This window comes from Gracilinanus agilis, chromosome 1 (genome assembly GCF_016433145.1).
Source record: "Gracilinanus agilis isolate LMUSP501 chromosome 1, AgileGrace, whole genome shotgun sequence".
NCBI classification, from domain to species: Eukaryota; Metazoa; Chordata; class Mammalia; order Didelphimorphia; family Didelphidae; genus Gracilinanus; species Gracilinanus agilis.
In genome coordinates this window covers 194,011,021-194,031,336 of record NC_058130.1, presented here as the reverse complement: position 1 = coordinate 194,031,336, position 20,316 = coordinate 194,011,021, and positions in this window count along the sequence as shown.

Below are 20,316 nucleotides of genomic sequence, written 5' to 3'. Positions count from 1 at the left end.
CTTAATTCATTTGGTTTTTTCCATGTGAATTTAGGAGTTAGAACTAGAGTGCAGTTAGATCAGACTTATTTGAATGATTATGTTCCTCATTTAGAAGATCTTAAAACAACACCAATTGGGAAGGAATAAAAATGAGAAACTAAAGTATGCAATTAAAACAACTCCTTTCTGACCTGTTCGATCAAATTATTGATGACAAAAGTGGGAAATGGATAAAGGAATATACATAAACACAGACTATTACCATAAGGAAGTTTAATTAGTTTAAGGTAAATTGACTTATTTAGCAAATCCTTGATCTCCTTATTAAATACAGTTGAGATAAATTTCAGCTTCAAGCATAAATTAATTTGAGAAAAGGGGAATGATTATGAGTAGTTTTCTCTTATAAAATTGTAAGAAATAGTGAAGCACACAAACAAATGTACATAAATTTGTTAAGGGATTCAATTAAGGCAGATCATCCCAAGAGGATTTAAAAATGGAATTGCAATTAGGACAATCAACAGGCAAAAATCAGGAAGATCTGTAAATATTTGTGCAGCAATTTTTAAAAAACCACTTAGAGTGGAGCCATTACACTCAGACTCTTTAATAGTCCTTGATCATAGGATCATAAATTGAGAGCTGGAAGGGACCTTAGAGGCCACCACATTTACCCCTCTCATTTTCAGATGAATAAACTGGTGCAAAGAGGTAACCTAAGTGATTTTTCCAGAGTCACACAGCTAGTGTCTTTCAAGTGTTGCACATTAAAAAAAAAACTGTCACTAAAAAAAAACCCTAGATAAATAACTAGATGAGAATTAGTAGAATGCTTGTGAGCATACATATATGAAAGACATCAATGTATTCATATATGTGAATATATATATATATATATTTAATATCTTTCTATAAATATATGCATCTATTTATATACATATTTAGGATTGAAATTTGATTCATTGGCATAGGAAACAACCAGATGGAGAAATTCTTTCTACCTGTTTAAGTTGGTACCTTCTCTAATGTCTAGTCTTAGATTTGTACACTGAGAGGTTAAAGGACCTGTCTAGGACCATATAGTCAGTATGTGCCCGAGGTAGGATATGAACCAGTCATTCTTGACTCTGAGGTCAGATCTTTATACACTCTTTGAAATTGCCTTTCTGTGTGTGTATATGTTGTGTCATATAAACACACACACACACACACATATATTTATCTATCTCTGCTTAATAGTTAGGGAAGCTAAGTGCCATGCTTGACATCATGAGGACTCTTTTTCTCAAATTCAAATCTGGCCTTAGACACTATGTGACCCTGGGCAAGTCACTTCATCCTGTTGGCCTCAGTTTTCCTCATCTCTAAAATGAGCCAGAGGAAAAAGTGGCAAACCATTCCAGTGTCTTTGCTAAGAAAATCCCAAATATGAAGAGTCAGACACAATAGAAAACCAACTAATCATCATCATTTAAAAGCTAACATTTATATAAGCACCTTAAGATTTACAAAGGACTATATATATATATATATATATATATATATATATAGGTATGTATATATGTATATAAATAAAATCTCATTTGATCTTCATTTTCACACTGTTAGTTATTATTATTCCCATTTTACCCATAAGGAAACTGAGAATGAAAGAGATTAAATGGCTTACCTAAGGCTACATAGCTAATAAATATATTTGGTGGAATTTGAACTCAGGCCTTCTTGATTCTAAGTTCAATGCTATATCCACATAGCAAGCTGCATGTGTATACACACATGTACACATACATGCATGTCTTATATGTGTATGTTTATACATACGTGTACATGCATATACATGTGTGTGTGAGACAGAGAAATAGAAAGAGGGGCAGATGGAGAGAGTCTTGTCACATAAATCCTAATATGAGAATGACTCAAAATATAGTAAATTTACTCAGAGTATAGCATGCATATCTACAGTTCAGTTGTTTTGGTATTTCCCCCTCTCCTTGCCCCCGTATTAAAAACCCAGATTTCAAGATGAAAGAAAAGGAAACAAAGAAGACAAAGCTGTTGAGGATGAAGTAGATGAAAATGTTGGGTGGAGGGAAGGAGAGGAGAAAAAATAATGTCTATTATACCTAAAACTAGACCAACAATCTATTTTATTTTGCTGGTAGATTTTCATAGCCATTTGCAGTTGTTTTCCCAGAGATCAGAGACAGTAAGAATATTCTCTTGGATCTATGAGAGTTCTGACTTGGGGGTAATTCAAAGGTTTGCTTTTGTAGCTTCAGTACTCTTCACATATAAATGAAATGGTAGATATTTTTAAAGCAACTAAATAATGCATGGAATGATGAGATGAGGAAAGTACTGCTAAAATTCACATCAAAAAGCATACTGTATCACATTGCTTGGTTCTCAGAACTGTTCCATTAGTGCACCTTTAACATGTAATATTTCCCAATTAAATGTGTTGGTAAGAATTATTCATGTTAATAATTAAAAAGCTTCCCCAGCTCCCTAAAGAGCGTTACCATGGAGGCTCAGCCCCACTACTGGGAATACTCACAGCATGCTAATGTACAGGATGAGATGACACTTGAATGCCAGTGTTGCTGATGTGTCGGAGTCCCTTTGTAAGTGCCTAGCACCAGAAACTGTCCAAGATGTGGAAGGAAATTCTTGGCTGTAATTGTGACTGTATCTGAAAGTTTGTTAAGCATCTCTCTCCTATGTCTGTGACATAGAATATTTATTCTTCAAATATTTCCCCTTTGTATCATAGTTATTTACCCTTTCCCTTTGACTTTAGATTGTATATTTCTTGAGAATATGGCATATATCTTGTGTTATCTTTGAATAGCTTTCTCATTCCAGAAGTAATTCAAGGATCTATTATTTAATCAGCATGGGAAATCCATCCACCAATGAAGATCCTAATGGATCTGCAACCCATCTCTAACTTATCTGCAATGTCCTATAAAGTGATATGAAACTTGGAGATGTAAGAAGGATTAAATGATATGCTTAAGGACACACAACTAAGCAGAGAAGATATTTAAATTCAGATCTAAGTATAAGCATAGCATTCTACATACTCCGCCTAGTTTCCTCTCATGTAAAGTTTCTCATGTAAAGTCTTCATATGCTTGGAGTAGAGATATCCCACTTGCTCACAAATATGTTTGAGGTCTGTTATTAACCTCAACCTGGTTTAGCCCATTTACTGAAACCCATAAGCAAATACTATTCCTACTAAACTGTACTCAAGAATTGGACATCTAGCCATAGCTTATAAACCTCTAATAAGAGAGAATCCACTATTTCCTGAGGTAGCTCATTTTACTTTTTAATAGCTTTAATTTTGAGGACATTTTGCCTGACACCAAAGTTGAATTTACTTCTTGATAATTCCCTCTCCATTGCTCCTGGTTCTATCCTCTGGTACTGAATGGAATCAGGTCCTCTCTTCCTCATAGGACTATATTTAAGACACTTTATCATCCTGGTTGCCATCTACTGAATGCTTTCTCACTAATAAACTGAAGCCCTTTCTAAAGAAAAAAGCTCCTTAAATGTTAGTACATTGATTATCAAATCATTTCTAATAACCCAAAGCACAAGATTAATTTCAGTTCTTCCAAAGGCTGCCATTGAATTGTCCAAACAAAGTTTTAATTTATTTTTATTAAAAAAATTATGTCCTGGGGTACTTTTCAGAAAGTGGGTGTGGCATTGCAAATACAAACTACAAGGAATTGCTAGCTAAAATATACTCTGAGTTCTGGCAGCAAATATTTTGAATTTATTGTTTCTTTAGCAGAGATACTTGGTCACTTGCAATTTTCCTTTGGGTTTAAAAACTTGTATGATATCTCTTATCCAAGCATACTATAATACTTGTTCTAAATTATCATTATAACCCATAAATAGATCAATGCCAACCTCGGATATGTACCAACTGTGTGATCTTGATCAAAGCATTTGGCATCTTTTAGATTTCCTTTTCCCCATCTGTAAGTATTATTTACCTTTCACAGTTTTTGTGAAAGTCAAATGAGATAATGAATTGAAAGCATTTGGCAAACCTAAGGTGATACATAAATATGAGATAAATATATATATATATATATATATATATATATATATATATTTCAGGGTGTCCCCAAAGTCTTAGTGTAGTTTCAAGTTTTAATAGCTTTAATAACTGGGTTGCATTTAATAACTGGGTGCTCAGGGATGCCTAGCACCTCTGCTATGAGGGCTCATGGAGCTCTTTTCAGGGCTGCTCATCTACCTTGGGTGTCCAACATTCACCTAACTCTCTTGTGGCTCCAAGAAAGCTGTTGTGATATCATTGGTCTTCTTCAAAAATATAGGATGATTCCTCAATTGGACAATGGCTCATATTCTTACGAATTTAACCCAAGTTCTATATAATTTATATACATGATGTCTATTAAGTTTATCTCTTAAGAGATGGGGAAAAAAGGAAAAAATACATGTTCTAAAATTTTTATAGTGGCTCTCTGTGGTGGCAAAGAATTAGAAACATAGGGCTTGCCCATCAAATGGGGAATGGCTAAACAAATTGTGGAATATGATTGTGATGGAACACTACTGTGCTATAAGGAATGATGAGCAGGTTAATTTAATTTAATTTAAAAAACCCTTATCTTCTGTTTTAGACTCAATACTAGATATCAGTTCTAAGGCAGAAGAATGATGAAGACTCAGCAAATGGGATTAAATGATTGGCCCAGCTGGGGTCACACAGCTAGGAAGTGTCTGAAGTCAACTTTGAACTCAGGACCTCCTGTATTCAGGTCTGGTGCTCTATCCATGGGATAACCTAGCTTCCCATAGCAGTTTAATAAAAAAACATGGAAAGACCTTTTTGAAGTAATGAAGAGTAAAGAGAACAGAACCAAGGAAAAGTTATATACAGCACTAGAAACATTGTTTGAAAAAATGTCTCACATGTGTCCATCTCCAGAGAAAGAAGTGATAAATAGAAACAAACGAGGCATAGCTCATATAAGTCTGTATCTTTTTGTGATATAATGCCTTTTCTAGTGTGGGGAGGGAAGGCAGAGAGGGAGTTACTGGGAATTTTAATAAAACAAATAAATAAATTTAATTTTTTTAAGAGCTAAAAAATAACAAACAACAACGAAGACAACAGTTTGAAACTACATCAAGACTTTTGGGACACCCTATAAAAAGAGGCATAAGACATGACCATTGAAGGAGTTTATACTATAGAACTACTATAAATACAATGATCAGGTGTAAAAATCAGTAGATTGATACTCAAATACTTTGAAGGGCCTGACAGTGCACAGATGTGGATATTTTTCCAACGATGAATTTCACAAGTCGTCTATACTGTCCTATCTTTTGTGAACATAGCCTTCCTTAAATTCCTTGCAAAGGGCCCAGACATGTTAGGGATCTTCCTCCAGTTCTTCTCATATTTTGTAGATATGTCAGGAACATGCAAGCTGTGCTTACTGGATTTACAATGTGACCAGCTTTCCTTCCCCTACCTCCTACCCCACTTCTTTGAAAATTTCCTCTCCACTTCTCCCTAATTTCTTATTTGCAATGTGGTACAGCCTGCTCACTTTGCCCTTTGAGTACTACTCAAATTCTCTTCTTTGGAGACTCTTGCATTCTTATTGTTCACAGTCATACAAAAATCACTGAAAAAATCTTGGTGTTAAAAAGTTGAGCCTTTGTTTCAGAGAGACATTTGAAGTAATTAATAGTAAAAAGTTGGAAATTGAGGAGACACCCATCGGTAGGGGAATTGCTGAACAAGTTGTATATGACTGTGACAGAATATTGTTGTACTATATGAAGTGAAGAGGGGGATAGGTTCAGAAAAACCTGGAAGACGTATCTGATAATGCAAAGTAAAGTGAACAGAACCAGGAAAATAATGTGTGTAGTAATAGCAATATTGTAATGATGATCAACTGTGAAAGTCTTAGCTACTCCGGTCAATACAATGATCCACAACAATAAAAAAAAAACAAAAACAAAAAAAACTCATGATGAAAAGTGCTTTCTACTTTCAGAGGAAGAATTAATGAATTCTGATTTCAGATCGAAGCATATTTATTCACTTTTTCCAATATGGCCAATATGGAAATGTTTTACATGACTTCATGTATATAATGGGTATGATTTTGCTTAACTTTCAATGGCTGAATGGGGGAGCTGGAAGAAAGGAGAGAATTTGGAACTCAAAATTTTAAAAATGAATGTTTTAAAAGAGAATATAGTTGACCAATATCTTATACCATTTACTCAGATAAGGCTAAAATGGATTATATGACCTAGACATAAAAGGACTTATCATAAGCAAATTAGAACAGGGAACGCATTACCTATCAGATTTATGGATAGGAGACAAATTTTTGAGTAAACAAGAGATGGAAAGCATTGTGAGATGTAAAATGGATAATTTTGATTACATCAAATAAAAAAGTTTATGCACAAAAAATCTAATGTAGCCAAAATTAGAAAGAAAGCAGAATATTAGGGAAAAACATTTTTATAGTCAGTTTCTGGGATAGAGGTCTAGTCATAGATATAGAGGTCCAGTCCTAGATAGAGAACCCCAGTCCTGGACATGAGAGATCCTAGGTTCAAATTTGGCCTCAGACACTTTCTAGCTCTGTGACCTTGGATAAGTCAATTAAAGTCCATTGCCTCGCCTTTACTGCTGTTCTGTCTGATTCTATGATAAAAGGTAAGCATTAGAAAAATAGAAACTTTGTCAAATTTATAAGAATAAGAACTATCCCCCAATTGAAGTGGGCAAAATATATTAACAGATGGTTAATAAAGATGAAGAAATCAAAGCCATTTATAGGTATATGAAAATGCCCTAAATCACTACTGATTAGAGAAATAAAAATCAAAACAATTCCGAGATGCCATCTCACATCTATCAGATTGGAAAAAATGATAAAAGGGCAAGGTGACAAATATTGGAGGGGATGTGGAAAAATGGGGACACATATACTGTTAGTAGAATGGTGAATGATACAACCATTTTGGAAAGCAATTTGGATTCATACCCAGAAAGTTATAAAGTTATTACTATAAAATCACTGCTGGGTCTATTCCCAAGGAAATCAGAGAAAAAGGAAAAAAATCTATTTGTTCTAAAATATTTATAGGAACTCACTTTGTGTTAGCAAAGAACTAGAAACTGAGGAGATGTACATCATTTGGAGAATGGTTGAATAAATTTTGGTAAATGATTCTGATGGAATACTTCTGCACCATAAGAAACAATGAATAAGTTAATTTTTTTAAAATCTTGGGGCAAATGGGTGGCTCAGTGATTAGGAGTTAGACCTAGAGACCGGAGGTCCCAGGTTCAAATCTGACCTCAGGGGCAGCTAGGTGGCTCAGTGGATTGAGAGGCCTAGAGACAGGAGGTCCTAGGTTCAAATCCCATCTCAGACACTTCCCAGCTGTGTGACCCTTGGCAAGTCACTTGACCCCCATTGCAAACCCATACCACTCTTCCACCTAGGAGCCAATACACAGAAGTTAAGAGTTTAAAAAAATGTAAAAAAAATCTGACCTCAGACACATCCTAGCTGGGTGATCCTGAGCAAGTCACTTAACCCCCATTGCCTAGCCCTTACCATTCTTCTGCCCTAGAACCAATACACAGAATCGATACAAAGATGGAAGGTAAGGGTTTAAAAAGATCTTGTAAAGAACTACATGAAATAGTGAAGAATAAAATGAATAGAACCAAGAGAACATTTTATATAGCTACAGAATTAATATTTGAAGAATAATTTGTGAATGCCCACCTCTAGAGAGTGAACTGAACAAAAGACACTGTATATACATCAATTTTTGTTGGATGATACTTTCTGTGGTGCAGGGAGGACAGAGGAGAGGATAAGATACCTATAAATTCTATTAAAAATAAAATTTTTAAAAAATCAACTCATTTTGGCACCTTTGAGGGGAAAAAAGAACAAAGCAGTAACAATAAAATGGAAATGATGGTATTTTGACTTCTTTAGTTTTTTAATATGTCTTCTAATGCCTTCATTTGAAGCTTGTAACAATACAATGACGCAGGTAGGACCAATATTATTTTACCCAGTCTTACAGATGAAGCAACTGAAATTCAGAGAGAATCCCTTTAAAACATTCTTGACAAGTGTTTGTTAAGCCTGTACTCAAAGATTTTTAATGAGTGGTTATCTACTGCATCTTAGGCAGCTTTCCACACTTTTGGATAGCTCTGATTATTAGGAAATAGTTATTTGCATTAAGCTTAAATTAACCTTTTTGCAGATTAAATTAATTGCTTCTACTTCTATTCTTTAGGGCCAAGTGGAACGAGTCTGATTCTTTTCTCACACAATGTGTTGTCAAATATTTGAAGATAGCTATCATGTCCTCTCAAATCTTCAATTCCCCAAGTCTAAACACCTTCAATTCCTTCAATCAGTTCTTAATGGAACTTCATTATTTTGAAGTCCTTGATCTTCTGGGTTGCCTTCTACTGTATGCTCTTTTTTAAAATAGAAATTAATTTTAGTTAATATTTTATTCACCCCCCATTACATTAAAAACCCATTCATTGTGGACTCTTACAATTTATCAATGCCTTTCCTAAAAAATGACAAAAAATACTGCAGATCAAAGCAGTGTACAAATAGATAATCATGTCTATAGTCCTGAAAAATACATCTAAACACAAGATAAAATCACATCAGCATTTTTAGCTGCTCTATCATACATTTGACGCATACCACATTTCCTGTCTACTAATATCCTCCAAACTGTTACAATTGAACAGCTTTCTAGTCATGGCTTTCCCACTTGTACTCTTTTGGCAAAAGGACTCACCTGTGATTATGTGTCACTAAGTTAGTTAACTAATGAGCTGGGACTAGAGCCCAGGCTTTGTGATCCCTCCTTCTCTGATCTTTCCACTACATTTGGCTATTCCCGCTGTGATCAGATAGTGACTTCTAGATTGGTGTGTACTTGGTCTCATAGTCATGCTGGGAGGTGGCACTAAGATAGCTTCAGACTACTTCAAGAGTCTGCATTGTTGCAGATCCCTGACTCAATCAAACAACCTGTCACCAGCTGTTGTATTACATTAGAAGCACGATGTGTTTCTCATATACAACTTTGAGTGAACTGTACAAGGAACTAAAATGGATTAATTGGCACCCTGAAGGAGACATGTTAGAGAATCAGAAGACAATGTGTGAGGAAGTGCTTTGAAAGTATATTGCAAGAACTGGAAATGGAGGGTTTGTTCAGCAATTGGGGAATGACAACAAGTTGTAGCATATGATAGTTATGGAATACTATTGTACTATAAGATTTGACAGACAGGATGATTTCAGAAAAATCTGGAAGGATTTACACGAACTGATGCAAAGTGAAGAGAGCAGAACTAGAAGAACATTTTGCAGAATAATAGCAATATTTCTATTTTAATTTTTAATTTTATTTTTATTGTCATGAAAAATATACTTTTATAAGAGAATATTCACACAAAACCAAAACCCCAAAATAAAATCATAAATACACTAATGCAAAAGATAGCATGCTTTGATGTGCACTCATCCAACTCCAACAGTTCTTTTTCTGGAGATAGATAGCATTCCCTGTCATGTCTTTCAGGATTGTCCCAGATCATTGCGTGAAAGCAATATTTCTTGATGAACACCTATGTATGACCTGGTAATTTTCAGCAAAGCAGTGGTCCAAGACAATCCCAGAGACTCATGATGGAAAGCATCTATCCTCCAAGAAAGAACTGATAAAGTCTAAATGCCTACAAAAACATATTGGATTTAATTTTCTTTCTTCTCTCTTTTTTTTTTTAAATTTGAGATCTCTTCAACAAATGACTAATGTATAAAAATGTTCTACATGATTACAAAAAAAGCAAGAAAGTATATTTTACTCTACTAATATAAGGGATTAATGGCATTAATACTGTTTTAATAGCATCTGAAAGGTATCATGTGATATAGCTAAGTTCTGATTAATGCAAATAATGAACATTGAAGAGTGGTCACATATATTCAAATTCTATTCAAAGTTATGATTTTAGAAAATATGGTAATTCATTCTAGCCCAGTGAAAACACACAATGCCACTTTGAAAAATGAAATCACTTTATGGGATTCATTTTTATTTATGCTACTTGAGAAGAATGTAAGTATTGAAGTCAGGAGATACTTGAATTTGAATCCTGCCTCTGACATTCACTAGTATTTAACTACTTTGCATGCATTTGTATTTGTATTTATTTTCTTCATATTGAGGCTATATACATTTATATGTGTATTTGTTAAACATATTCATATGCAAATGTATTCACCTTATATTTATGCTCTTTATATTTATACATGTACTCCCCCATTAGAAAGTAAGCTCTTTGTGAGTAGAGATCATTTCATTTGTTATACAGTAGGACTTCATTTTATGTGATCAATATGTTTCAAGATATTTGTGTAAATTGAAAGTTGCACATGATAGTGAACCCCCATAAGTTTTCCCATGTTATATGATCCAAATTATCTTCCTCCCTCCTTTTTCTTCCCCTTCCTGGAGCTGGCAACAATTTGATTTGGGTTCATGTACTATCATGCAAAACATATTTCCATATTGTTCATTTTTGTAAGAGAATAATCATATAACACTAAAATCCCCAAATAAACTAAAGTGAAAAATCATTTGCTTTCACCTAAATTCTCACTCCAACAATTCTCTCCTTGAGGTTGGATAGCATTCTTTGTCATAAGTCCCTCAGAATTGTCCTGGATCACACTGTATTACTGAGAGCAACTAAGTCATTCACAGTTGATCATTGTACAGTTTTGCTATTATTATGTACACTGTTCTCCTGGTTCTGCTTATTTCAATCTGCATCAGTTCATGCAGCTCTTTCCATCTCTTTCTGAAATCATCCTGTTCATCATTTCTTATGCACAATAGTATTCCATCACAATCATATACCATAATTTATTTAGCCATTTCCCAATGATGGATATCCCTTCAATTTCCAATGCTTTCTCACCACAAAAAGAACAGCTATAAATATTTTTGTACAAGTAGGTCCTTTCCCTTTTTTAAAAATCATTTTGGGATACATACCTAATAGTGGTATTACTGGACCAAAGGGTATGTAGTGTTTTATATCCTCTTGGATATAGTACTAAATTGCCATCCAGAATGGTTGGATCTCTAGTCATTTTCTCATGCAATTTTCTAGGATAGCATGGCACTTAATGTTTTAGTTACATGGAGGGAGATGACTTTCCATCAGTCTGACATATGTGTGTTTTCTGCATACCAAGATTTCTTAGCAAGACTCTTATCCTTTGATGAACATCTTGACAAAAAAATCAGCATCATACCATCATTTGTCTCTATTAGCATTTTTATGAGAGGAGGACATAACAAGGCTGTAAGCCTTCAATCAACCAGAGATGCTCTAGTTGTCTTTTTATCTTCTCCATCTTCTGAGACACCAAAAGGTATCACATATTGTTTTTATTCTTCAAGAGGTGAAGGTCATGCTAAATCTCAATGAAAGGAGTCTTTCCAACAGTCAAACTGCTTTACTTCTGGTTTGTCCCCAGATGATGATATTTCTTATTGTTTTTATGACTGTACAAACTGTTCCCTATGCCTGGAATGCCTGTCCTTCTCTCCTTCACCACTTGGAATCCTTGCTACTTTTCAAGACTCAATTAGTACCATTGACAGAAGACCTTTCTGGAACTATCTAATTGTTAGCAATTTCTATTCTAGTCCCCATTTTTTGGTATTTACTTATATATACTTGTTATTTCCCCCTTATGATGCTGAACTGAGGGATGTGTTTTGGCCTAGAGTATTTTTTGCCAGTTCTCCCTGGGTTTCTGAATTGGGGCTTTGCCTTTGATCTCTAGTCTACCTCTCTCTTGAGAAGTAGATGCTTGCCTACTATTGGGTCTTAGAAGAGATAAAAGGGCTAACAGAAGTGGAGCCCATAATCTTCAGGCCCCACTCAGTAATATAACCTATGGATCTATGGCTTGGTTCTCAGCTCCCACATACCAGGATTGATCTTGGAAGTAACCCGAAAAGAACAATAATTTTATTTGCAACATTATATTTCTGTTTAGTCCGAGCAAAAGCACTCATGCTATTTATTTCACCTGAAAGAAAATGTATAAAATGCAAAGGACTCAGCGGTGCATAAACAAATATAGAATATGCATAAAGAAATAGCAGCTCATAAACAATAGCCTTCAATCAGGCTAGCTTTTCTAGGGGCCTACAAATGAGATGGGCTCACAAGTGAAGAAGAACCGAAGGTCCAACACTCAATCTCAGAGCATGAAGGGACTCCATAGGCCATTTAGTCTAAGCTGTAACTGAATATTAATCTTTTCTATGATGTACCTAAAAAAGCAACCATCTCATCTTTTCTCAAAGAAGTGCAGTGAGAGGGAACTCACTGCCTCTGGAGACAGATCATTCCACTCTCGATAGCTCTAATTGTTAGGAAGTTTTCCCCTACATCAAGAATAAATTGGCTTCTCTACAGTTTCTACCCTTTGCTCTTAGTTCTGCCCTGTGGGGGCTAAGCAAGACAAGTCTTCCCCAAGGAATTATTCTCTATTTGTCCAGAGGCTACCAAGACATTTCAGTAGTCTCTTGATTTTCCCTCATTAGAGAATGAACAGAAGTGAAATCACCTGAGGCTTTTGGTGACAAAATTCACTAATCATCACTCCTGTACCAAATGAACAAGGTATTTTCCAAAACTGAGGACCTGCCTTCTAATCTCCAAAGCCATTTAGAGAGAGAAGGGTTGATCAGGAATTGAAGTCTTTGCTTTAATTAAGAAGGCAAATCTATAGATCTGTTTGTCCATCTGTCTTGTCTGTCCGTCCATCTGTCTTGTCTGTCTTGTCTGTCTGTCTGTCAGTCTGTCTCTATCTCTAGCTCTTATTCAGTTGTTTCAGTTGTGTCTGACTCTTTGTGATCCATTTAGGATTTTCTTCACAAAGGTACTGGAGTGATTTACTATTTCCTTCTTTATCTCATTTTACAGATGAGGAAAATGTAGCAAACAGGGTTAAGTGATTTGACCAGTGGCCACACTGTAAACGTCCAAGGACAAATTTGAAATCAGGAAGATGAATTTTGTCCAGTGCTTTATCTATTGTACCACCTCATTGCACATATCTATGAATGCGCACATATATATATATACACACACACACACACACATATATATATATATACATATACACACATACTCACATGTGTGTATGTGGTGTGCTTATGTTGATAAGTAGACCTTGTATTGGAGGAGATAAAAATGAGGGAACTCCTCACGAGAAATCTATTTATTTTTATGATTAGAATGAAGAGGATGTTATCTGAATTTGGTGCATAGCTTCATATAAGGCAATGTTCATTTCAAATTTGAACAAACTGTTCCAGCAGTCATAATCATTATGGGTCTGATCCTCAGAGAAAGAAAGAAAAGGATGATGGGAAAGACAGAAGCTAGGGAAAAAAGGATTCTTTAGGTTGACATAATATAGCACCTTTTAAGGTAACAGTTAAGCAAGTTGCTAGTGATAAAGGGAGTTTTCCTTCCATCAGGATAAAGCTGAAAGCAGAATTTCCTCAATACTGTGAGGTGTGATTATAAAGAAAGTGATGGAAAGTGAACATATTTCATGGAATTAAGTCTTATTACTTTGGTCACATTTCTGTCACTAAGTTTTGTGAATTGATTTTGAGTTTTCAGTTGAGTTAGAAATGTGATTCTTTAAGAAAACTAAGGACACATCATAATTTTTCTTATTGATTTTAATTTGCATAATTGAATTGTCTGTTTTGAAATATACATACCAAAAATGTTACAGTATTACCTGGAAAAGAAATTAAAACCTAATGGTAAATTTGCTTCCAAGTCCAACTCTAACCTTGATTTTTGTGCCTCCAACTCTAAGTTCATTAAAGGTCTAAATTCTGACTCTAATCCTAACCCTGTCATATGATGAAGTAGAAAAAAGTACATTTTTAAGGATCACAGTCCAATTTGGAGGTTAGCAATATGAAAAAAGCTTATATTTATATAGTGCTTCATAGTATACCAAATATTTTACCCATACTATTTTCTTTTAATTTTTTTTTTTAAATCCTTAACTTCTGTGTATTGGCTCCTAGGTGGAAGACTGGTAAGGGTGGGCAATGGGGGTCAAGTGACTTGCCCAGGGTCACACAGCTGGGAAGTGTCTGAGGCCAGATTTGAACCTAGGACCTCCTGTCTTTAGGCCAGACTCTCAATCCACTGAGCTACCCAGTTGCCCCCTACCCATACTATTTCGAGAGGCTATGCAGTATGGTATCTAGAGAGATGGTCAGAGCTAGGAAGATCTGGTTTCAAATCTGTCTTATACTGACTGTATGATCCTGTAAAAGTCCCTTAACATCTCAGAACTCTAGAAACAATCCTTCATAAGTGAGAGAGGTTTCAACTTTCATTGGTGAAAGGAGTTTTATTTTTATTTTTTAAATCTCAGAATTCCTTATACAAATAGAGTCCCTGGTCCCCATTCCTGCCAGGTCCACCCTAGTATATTATTTTGATCCTCACTTTGTTATCTTAGGCAAATCAATTCATTTTATTATGCCTCAGTTACCACATATATAAAATGAAATATTTTGATTCAAGTCAATTCAACAAATGTGAATTCCATACCATATGTGAGGTTCTAGGGTACAAAGACAAAACATTAAATATCTTTTTAATTTAAGGAGCTTATTCTATTATAGGGACTCAATATGAACACAGATAGGTATGTTTATACAAGATAATTTGAAGAGGGAGGGACCATTAACAACTAAGAGGATTCAGAAAGGTTTCCCATAAGAGATGACACCTGAACTGAATCCTGAAGGCTGTGAGGGATTCTAATAATTAGAGATGAAGAGGTAATTCTTTCCTAAGCATAGGAGTCAGCTTAGGCACAAACACAGAGATGAGGGATAACGTGATGAGTTCAGAGTTTGGTAATCAAATGAAATGAATCTGGAAAGGTATATAGAAGCCCAATTAAATGAGACTGGATGATTTATAGCAACTCTTTCAGGTTTCTGGTTTTTATTTATTTATTTTAGGTAGGTAGAAGGGCACCTATGCAGCTCAGTGGATAGAGTGCTCATCCTGGAGTCTGAAAGACTCCTCTTGCTGAGTTCAAATCTGGTCTCAGAATTTACTGGCTGTGTTACCCTGGGCAAGTCACTTAACTCTGTTTGCTTCAGTTTCCTCATCTCTAAAATGTTAAGCTCTGCAGCAGAGAAAAGTATTAGGTACTTTATCCATCTATTTGAGGCATTTAAATCCATCTATTTGAAGCATTTGCCTTCATTGCTAGTGTTTCTTGGTCAGACAGTCAAACCTTTGGCTGAGTAAGAAGATAGGCAAGTAGATAGTAGATAAACTTTAGTAGATTTATTTTTAAAAGGAACTTACAGCAGTTTGGCCTTTAGGGTCTAGAATTTTTCTTAAAAATCTTTACTTTCTGTCTTAGAATTAATGCTAAATATCAGTTCCAAGGCAGAGGAGAGATAATAGCTAGGAGACCACAATTAAGTGACTTGCCCAGGCTCACACAGCTAGGAAGTGTCTGTGGTCAAATTTGAACCTAGGATCTCTTAACTCCAGGTCTGGCTTTCTATCCACCCAGCTGCCCCAGATCTGAGATTTTCTCCTTTTAGGTTCCTGGGATCATAGAACTAGAGTTGGAAGGAATCTTAAAGTTCTTCCTAAAATCTATTCATTAACCTAGAATTTATTATGCTCGTACTATGTGCCAGGCACTGTGCTAAACGCTGGAGATACAGAGGAAGGTGAAATATACAGTACTTGTTCTGAAGAAGCTCACAGTCTCTCTTATTTTTCAGATTAGGGAATTGAGGTTGGCAAAGGGTCAGTGACTTGACCAGTTAGATAGAAAGTAATATTTCCTGTGAGGTTACTTTGGATGGTCCCAACTTCCCCTGGGAAGACAGTCTTTCAAGCATTCATTCAGCGCATAATAATGTGCTAGGCACTGTGTTAAGGAGTTAAAAAGAGGGATATTTGTGGTGTTCCTTTTTCCCTGGGGGTCTTGGGTGGTTCACAGTTGGTTTTCTTACTATTTGAGTGCCGGGATATGGAATACACATAAGAGGGAGATTTAAGTAGTGATGATGAGCTTGGCAGATTTGTCCTCAAATCCTCACTGCTGATTCCTTGCAACTAAATATAATTCCCCATCACTAGAGAAAAGCGGAGCTGTTTTCAAATAAGCAAGCATTTATTAAGTGTCTACCATGTGTCAGCTATTACGTTAGGTGCTGAGAGTATAAAAATGTGCTGCTCTCATGGAACATAGATTCTGTTAAGATTAAATAATAAGTATGAAGAGAAATAAATTTAAAGCATTTTTTTTTGGTTGGGGAGGACACCAATGACTGGTGGATTGGGAGAAGCTTCATGTAGGAGGAGGGCAGTATTTGATCTCAGTATTAAAGGGAGCTTTGGATTCTGAAAGGTAAAATTGAATAGGGAGAGCATTTCAAGCTCAGGGGAAAGATTGAGCAAAGGGAAAGAAGTGGAGAGATAGGATGATATGTTTGTGAAGCAGCAAGGAAAAAATTTAAATACCATACAGGTAGTTATATTTTAGCCTTATCTATCAGAGCAGTGGGTTAATCAGATTTTAAAAGCAAGTTTTCTTGACAAGTTGTGATGCTAAGTAGAATTGTAAATATGATTTCCATTTTATCAATGAGGAAACAGGTTTAGAGAAGTTGAATTTTAGAAGGGCAGGTGAAGTATGTTTGACATTTTTCATATTTTACTCTCTTTTTTCCCCTCCTGTACCTGTGACTTAATTGGTATGGGAGAACTCTAGGTAAGGAAATTCCCTTCACAGATGCATATTTGTGATTTATAATCTTAGTGATTTGCTTGAGGTCACTAAGAGATTAGATTATTTGCCCAAGGACACACAGCTTTTATGTGTCAGAGACATAACTTGAACTCAGGTCTTCTTGCCTCCATGGCCAGACCTCTATCCACTATACCAGGATGTTTCTCAGTTTAGCTCCCTATGAATATTAAATAAGGGGTCTTTTAATAAAATTTCTACAATTATCAATATTTAATTCTGCATTCAGGGAACAAACATAATGACTAAAACTGCCAGGGTTGTGATAGATGTTAAAGATGAAGAAGTAAAGCATTTTGCAACCAATTGGGATTGCCTAGTCAGCTATCTTCATTTCACTGAATACTTGATGAGAAGTATCGATGATACTTGATGATAAGATGATGATACTTAGGTGAAGAGACTTGCTCAAGATCACTCGACTAATGAATAGTAGAATCGGGAGTAGAATGCTGGTCTCCTGAGTCCTAACCTAGTGCTCTTCACCCTTTGTGTGAAATAGGATATTTCCAGTTCTTACACCAACTGAACACAAATACAGATAGCTAACAATTTGGTTTTGTGGAAATGACAATCCAGCAAAATTCTCATTTAAAAGGATTAGGTGAAGTGTAATTTTTAGTTATTTCAAACTCTTTCTCCTTCTAGACCTGCTAGAATTAAACTTATTTGTAGCCCTGTGGAAAGGTTGTTCTAGAAATGCTAGGACTGAAAGTATCATATTGCTATTATATTAGACTGTGGTGAGTTAATGGAGTTGTTTGAAGCTCAGCATTCAGTTGGTAAATTATTTTTTTAGTTTTTTATTTTCATGCTCTCCTCACTGTTATTTATTGCCTTTAAGTTTAAGCCTCTTTTCTTTTTTATGCCCTGTATGTGTCCCTGTGAGAAATTGCATGACTTAGTTTCCTTAATTCTAAAATATGTGCAAGGTTAGATTTTCTGTAATACTTTGTTTCAATGATTCTGGTTCTTTTTTTTTTTCATTTAGAGTTTTGTAATATGATCCCTAATCCCTTTCTCCTTACTTTTTCCTTGGAGTTCAATTTGTATGTGGCATATATAATCTTCTTTAGAAGAGATATTAAAGTTGATTCATGGCAATTCCTCCTTTCCCTCTCATTATTCTGTCTCTCAAAACCAGAACATACATTATTGTTTTTCAGCAACAAATAGAATTGAACATAAGCTAAAATATATGTTTTACACAACTTAGCTAAAAACATTTTCCCAACTTTATCTGTTTCAATAACTTTCTTCTGGTTTCTTATTTGCTCACAAACTTCACAACTCTTCCAGATGCAAAAAAACCAATTCATGCAACAAGTAATCCATATTTGGTGGGACAAGTGCTAATAACTTTCTTTGTCCAACCACCAGCCTATAAAAGCACTCAATTCAATTTAATTAAATAAATATTGAATACTTGCTATTTCAAGGTTCTATTTCTAATCCAGAGGGAGAAACTTTGAGGCAAACTTGTGCCTCAAAGAACTTGTAATCTAATAAAGATATAATTACATAATATAACATTTACGAATGTTATTCTTCAACAAACATATATTAAATGCCTCAAATATATGTTCAGAGCCAAATGTAGACATCTGGGGGGAAAAGAACAAAATTAAATAAGACATAGTGCTTGCCCTTGAGGAGTTGATTACATAGTAAGGGAGAAATATTGCTTGATAAGTACATGAAAGAGGGCAGAAAAACAAAGTGGTACATAAAGTCTGAAGAGGAAACAACTTTTGCTATTTTGTACTCTTTTCTTTTAAGATAATTAGTGAGGGCATCCTGGGGTGAGTAGTATTTTGGTTGAGTTTTAGAGAAAAATAGGAATCTGATAGGTGAGGAGGGAGAAAGAAAGCATCTCTGGAAATGAGAACATCATGAACAAAGGAACATAGACAGTAGGGCACATGGCATATTGAGGGGACAGTCTACTTTGGCTAAATCATAGAATATGGAGGATAATTTTTTTCTTTTTTAAAGCATTTTTTAATTCCAAATTTTACAAAACCAAATAAAAAAGCAATCCTATATATAAAGAAAAAGAAGATTGTGCAAAAAGGAAGTTGCAAATCTCTTATATGTTTAACTTGATTTTTTCCTTTTCTACATAACAAATCCCGTCCATAATTATCCTAGCCCCTCCCCGCCCCACCCTCTATCCCAGCAGGTATCATATAGGTGAGACTGACAGGTTCATACAAATTAGGTCTTTCTGTCTTCACATCTCAGTTCACAATTTGGAGGTAACATTTCCAATCCATTCTTCCAGTATTAATTCTGTAAATGTGATAATATTCTCTTGGTTTTATTCATTTCACTGTTTTATATCTCATGTAGTTCTTTCTAAATTTTTTAAAAAATGAATCTAATCATCAATTTTTATGGTACAATAGTATTCCATCACAGTTATATACCATGGAGGATAATAATTTAAGAGGGAGTTGAAAAGGCAGACTGGTACCAAACAGATAACAAACTTTTTTTCAGCACACAATAGAAAGCAGAAGATTGACAAATGCAGATATGTACATAAGAAAGATTATATTGCCAAGTATTGTGAACAATGGACCATATACGGAAAAAATGAAAGCAACAAAGTCCTTTAGGAGGCTAATGCAGTAGAATAAATGGATGATAATGATAAAGAGTAGCAAAAGTGGGAATATAAAAGAGGAGATACATCAGCAATATTATGGATGTGGAATTGTAACTGGTTGATAATTGATTGCATTTGAGAAATGAGGGAGAGCAAAGAGCAAAAGATAACCTTAAAATTCCAAGCATGTGAGAATGATTGAATGATGACAAGTCATCAATAAGAATAGCAAAGGACTCAAAATCTCAGTTTCAAAAAGTATGGAAATCAAGGCGAAATTAGTCACTCACATACAGTTTGTCATGTATATGCTGTTATAAAGAACTCAAAGTGAAGTCTCATCACTGTCCCAGAAGGAAAGTCAAATAGAATATTTGTCCTCAAAACAAAACAAATAAACAAATAACAAATAACCAAGAAGGTTTCAACAGGAAAACAGAAAAATAATCTGAAAAAGCAGTGAGGAATTTCAATCCTATCAGGAGTTAGTGAGTGAAAGAATATCATAAAGGAGACAGGGACAAACAAGCTAATTCTAAACATTGGGAGCTAAGAAAAAGATATGAGGCTCTTTCTGAAGATATGGAAGCTGGACACTGAATAGGAAACAGTTAATGGTACTCTAAAAATGTTTGTGTGTTTCTAGTAATGTTATCGGGTGAAAGATCAACCAGAATGGGACAGAAAGAGAGATAAGTAATAGAGGTT